The sequence below is a fragment of the Coregonus clupeaformis genome, unplaced genomic scaffold (genome assembly GCF_020615455.1).
Source record: "Coregonus clupeaformis isolate EN_2021a unplaced genomic scaffold, ASM2061545v1 scaf4012, whole genome shotgun sequence".
NCBI lineage: Eukaryota > Metazoa > Chordata > Actinopteri > Salmoniformes > Salmonidae > Coregonus > Coregonus clupeaformis.
The window spans coordinates 23,354-28,993 of NW_025537466.1; the positions used below are offsets into that span (position 1 = coordinate 23,354).

Genomic DNA, 5,640 nt, shown 5'->3' on the forward strand with positions numbered 1-5,640 from the left:
TGAGCGTGGTTTACACTATCTCAGCCAATCCGTTGATGCAGTGGTTGCTCTCATCTCCTCGGCGCCATTTGTTACACACTTAATCCAGGCACAAGATTATCATAACAACCTATCATAGTGAGAAGAGCCAGCTCCCTTAGACATCATTCCCATGTCAAAGGAAGACTCATAGATCACAATGAACTATTATAGTCTAGCATTTGAAGACACAATCCTTATCTTCTCTTCACATCAATCACAGCCTTCCAGGTGTCACAGCCTACATTAGCCCAGTCAAGACTGCATTCTTTCTAAGTTAGTCATCCTATCAGTTTAGAAGAATAATAAATCCCCAATAATAGCTAACTAGAGACTTTGGGTTTGTCTGCGTGATTGAATGTACATCATTTCGTCAAGATAATTTAATAAATAATCAATTTATTTGAGATTTCTGAGTTCGTTTACATCAACGGACTTCACTGCAGACAGTGCGGATGCATCAGAGAGACAGAGAAGTTGACGGTTGCACTACTATTTTGAAGCTGCCTGAATGTAATGTCCAGCAGTTTTCTACATGTGTTGTAATCTAGGGTTGAAACCGGTTCTCCCGAAAAAGAACCGGAAAATAAAGTGTTCTATACTTTTCAGGAATAGCAGTCATTTTATAAGCATGGAATCCAGGTAATAACCTTATTTTACTTTCCTGGCATTTTGTTCTCCAGTCCCACAAAAATCGCAACAACCCAGGTAACAAGGACCGTAACTGAGACATTTGTAACATTCCCCTTAAGTCGTCCAGAGGTACTGAATGTCATAGCCCGTTTGGGACATTACAGGCACATTCATAACGTTTCTAATAAGTATTATAGAGGTTATAAATATCTGGTCGCTATACGGACATCATGGGACCTTTAAAAACGTCCCTTGGTAGTCCATGAAAGGTTCTGAATATCATGTTATTTTGGAGATATCCTAGGAACGTTTCATAACGTTACATTTAGAGCTATGGTTTTTGTCTTCATGTAACGTTACAATCAGAATGATAGAAATACATTTTGTAACGTCGTCTGTAAGTCAAGTGGTGGTACACTGGTAACGTTGTCTTTCTAAGTGTGTAGGAACATTTGTTAGGTTCTAAATAAGTACTTTAAATCCCAAGATATTGGGGCCAGCATAAAGGAAGTGGATCCAGCTCTTCCCCTCCGCAATATATTTTTCCATAATTCTACCGATGTAATAAATGTATGGAAATTAATAATGTCATTTTGACCTCAGTATAGGCCTATGGAAGAGGGAACGATACATACAAATAATATTTTTGTATTATATTAATTTATGAATGTAGCCTATAACAATAATAATAATTTTTACAAATCATTATAAAGCAGCTAGCAGTAGTGGTGGTCTGACGACAGTTCATCCTGAATATTCCTTTTGACTCCATTATCCGTCATTGCAAATATAGAAGTGGGTGCGGCAACTAACAATACTGAGGCTGAAGCCAGAAAGAAACACCTACCGTACTAATTGGTAAAAGTGAAACAACACAGCTGAACAGCGAAGACGCCATTGACTCCGACTGACCGAACACAGTTCACCTCTTGGAAGTTTTTACGAAAGGTAAGTTATCCGGCGTGTACTATTTAAACCAAGTAACTTAGTGTACTCCCAGCTCCCCAGATAAAGACATTTTGATGATGTCAGGCTATCTAACTAGCGAGGAAGCTTGCCAGTTAGCTAATTAGCCAGTTGGCTAATAGATAGTTTAGCCTAGCTACGTTACTTGGATAGTGCCGCGTGTAACCACTGCCTGTGTTACAGGGTTGAGTAATCGTGTTCTTAGGTCCTGATGAAGAACAACATTGGTCTATTACTAGCATAAGCACGTAAACATATATAATGCATGCTACGGCTTGATACATTTTTACTAAAGGGCTGACTAAATTTAAACAATCCAGATAATGAAAAGGGCAATTTATTCGTTCTATATAACACATAACATTATTCAAATGCCTTGCAGTGTCACGATAGCCTGAGAAGCTGTAGTCATCTCTTTCCTCATTTAAGTTCTGATTCAAGATGGATATTATGGATAACGTCTTGGGTAGTAGAGATTAATGTTCTTTCCATTTATTTACTTAGTGTTCTAAAGATTGAAAATGTCTTCAAAAAAGGTAAACCTATGTGTTGTCTAACTGGTTATTCATTTTAAAATGGACAAGTAAGGCAGTTCAATTTCATTTTGTACTGTATGTGAAGAGCCATTGTCATATCATTGTTTCATCATTTTCAGACTGTTAAATCCTCTGGTGTAACACAGATGTCGAGTACTTCAAGAAAGAGAGAATACAATAGAATCTGGACTAAATTGTCAAGGGAGAAAACCAACCTTAAGAAAAAAAGGGTAGAGAAGGAAGTCAATGACAATGAAAGTGGATCTAGTCTCATCAGCCAGTCTGACACCAAGAGTGAAGATACCAGTTCTACTGAATCTGACAGCAAAATTGAGTCAGACAGTGAAGTTGAGGCAGTGGAAGGTACTCCTCCAAGACTGCCAACACACGCTGAGGAAGAGTCAGATGGTGAGCTCCAGGCAGTAGGTGGTACTCCTCCAAGACTGCCAACACACGCTGAGGAAGAGTCAGATGGTGAGCTCCAGGCAGTAGGTGGTACTCCTCCAAGACTGCCAACACTCGCTGAGGAAGAGTCAGATGGTGAACTCCAGGCAGTAGGTGGTACTCCTCCAAGACTGCCAACACACGCTGAGGAAGAGTCAGATGGTGAACTCCAGACAGTAGGTGGTACTCCTCCAAGACTGCCAACACACGCTGAGGAAGAGTCAGATGGTGAACTCCAGACAGTAGGTGGTACTCCTCCAAGACTGCCAACACATGCTGAGGAAGAGTCAGATGGTGAACTCCAGGCAGTGGAAGGTACTCCTCCAAGACTGCCATCACACGCTGAGGAAGAGTCAGATGGTGAACTCCAGACAGTAGGTGGTACTCCTCCAAGACTGCCAACACATGCTGAGGAAGAGTCAGATGGTGAACTCCAGGCAGTGGAAGGTACTCCTCCAAGACTGCCATCACACGCTGAGGAAGAGTCAGATGGTGAACTCCAGACAGTAGGTGGTACTCCTCCAAGACTGCCAACACATGCTGAGGAAGAGTCAGATGGTGAACTCCAGGCAGTAGGTGGTACTCCTCCAAGACTGCCATCACACAGTGACATAGATTCAGAGACTGAAGCCAATGCTGGTTGTGCAATTCAGGAGACAACTGACTCTGACAATGATGATGTTGAAAACAATTCTACCTTCAAAGAGGACCTGGCAACCTGGATAAGTGATTTCCAAGTGAAACACAATGCTGTTGATGCACTTCTGAAGATGCTGCAGTCTAATGGTCACCCAGATTTGCCTTCCACTGCTAGAACTCTCATAGAAACCACCAATGTTTTTGTTAAAGCCAAGTCTAATGTGGAGTTTGTCAGATTTAAAGTGAAGGTGGAGTTAGTGAAACATCTAAATCAAATAAAATCAAATTTTATTGGCCAGATGCGCCGAATACAACAGGTGCAGACATTACAGTGAAATGCTTACTTACAGCCCTTAACCAACAGTGCATTTATTTTTAACAAAAAAGTACAAATAAAACAACAACAAAAAAAGAGTTGAGAAAAAAAGAGCAGAAGTAAAATAAAATAACAGTAGGGAGGCTATATATACAGGGGGGTACCGGTGCAGAGTCAATGTGCGGGGGCACCGGCTAGTTGAGGTAGTTGAAGTAATATGTACATGTGGGTAGAGATAAAGTGACTATGCATAAATACTTAACAGAGTAGCAGCAGCGTAAAAGGATGGGGTGGGGGGCAGTGCAAATAGTCCGGGTAGCCATGATTAGCTGTTCAGGAGTCTTATGGCTTGGGGGTAGAAGCTGTTGAAGTCTTTTTAGACCTAGACTTGGCACTCCGGCAGAGCCAGTGTCTTTGGAAAGACCCTACAACAAGGTACATCATGTTTGAAGTCTGATGAACAAGCCTACTTTCTCAAAGTTCTGTTCCTACCAACTGTATGGGATGAACAGGAAAATCTGTTAAGTGTGTACTATAAATGTGGTAACGGTTTGACATCTGTGATATTCTCTGAAGTTGCAGATGCAGAGGGCTTGAGGCCATGTGCCACCTCAAGCCAGAGCGACAGTAAGTGTCTGGTTGTAGTTTTAGGGTAAACAATTAGTTTTAGGGTAAACAATTGAATTGTATGAAGTATTATAGCTTTACAAACCTTTCAAAGCCACTCAATAGAATACAATTACCATCATATTTTTGCATATGAGGTTATTTAAAGTCTTATTACTACTTTGTGCATACTGTTAGAACTTTCCAAATACTTCTGGTGCTGTGTATGGGTGAAACTTGTATTTACAACAGTAGTGAAATCACCCTATTCTTCTGGGGTAAAACACAAGTGTGATGCCATGTTTGTAAATATCTATGTATTTGCCATCAAACTAAAAGCATAATAAAATAAAATAAAATATGCTTAGCATTTATTTTTGTTGGGATTCATTAACCGTCCCACTGAGCTGACATCCCTTCACGTTTGGTTCTGTGCCAGTTTCAAAAGCAAAGTATTCATGTTTTTCCTTCTGTTTTCTCAGTTAGTCCAAGTGGCAGCCAGGAAGAAGCTGGCCAAGACAGAGCATCAGAATCAGGTTTCTTTAGCCATCAAGATATTGATCTCAAAATTGTAAATGTAGAATGTTTAAATAACAGCATGATTTTTTCTTATATTTTAGACCAAGAGCTGCCATCCCTGCTTGATGAGCCTGTGGCTTCTGAGATGCCTGCTGGATACATTAAAGGTATATTATGCTAGCCTATATGTTAAAACATGTTCCTTCTCTTGTATTGTCAACATAAATTCCAAATTGTTTGGCTGTCAGCAGATACAGTAGGGGAAAAAAAGTATTTAGTCAGCCACCAATTGTGCAAGTTCTCCCACTTAAAATGATGAGAGAGGCCTGTAATTTTCATCATAGGTACACGTCAACTATGACAGACAAAATGAGAAAAAAATATCCAGAAAATCACATTGTAGGATTTTAAATGAATTTATTTGCAAATTATGGTGGAAAATAAGTATTTGGTCAATAACAAAAGTTTCTCAATGTATGTCCTGGGTAGAATTTCCTGTAAAACAAAATGTGTGGTATATTTCCTGATGTGCCCATGTGGCTATTATTATGTTGGAAAGTCTAAGAGAAAATTGAAAGCTGAAAGAGCAACTCCCCTGCAGGGTTGCCAACTAATTTCCAGGGGAAGTTGTTAGGGGCAGGTCGATTTGTTGCTAAAAGTTGCTAAATGACGTTGTATGTTATAATGTAAAACTGTGTCATTACGTAGAATACACAATAACGTTACTCAAATTGACTGGCCATCTCAGCAACAAATATGATTTGACATTTGTTCGTTTAGATTTGTTTGTTTATTATCACATTTTTATTTGTAATTGTAATTTAAAAACACAACACATTTATATGATCAGATAAAACATTTTTTAAACACAACACATTGAATTATTTAACAATTAAACATTACACATTATTGAACAATTACATTTTATTATGTGCGCAAGACAAATGACATGATTGTGGACTA

General features: G+C 39.3%; 1 long non-coding RNA gene across 1 annotated transcript; it reads left to right on the forward strand.

Moving 5' to 3' along the window:
• The first annotated feature begins 4,144 nt into the window (after positions 1 to 4,144).
• Positions 4,145 to 4,861, forward strand: LOC121557756. Its single transcript, XR_005998395.1, has 3 exons — positions 4,145 to 4,179; positions 4,641 to 4,694; positions 4,779 to 4,861. It is a non-coding gene; the product is annotated as an uncharacterized LOC121557756 (long non-coding RNA).
• Positions 4,862 to 5,640: the final 779 nt, after the last annotated feature.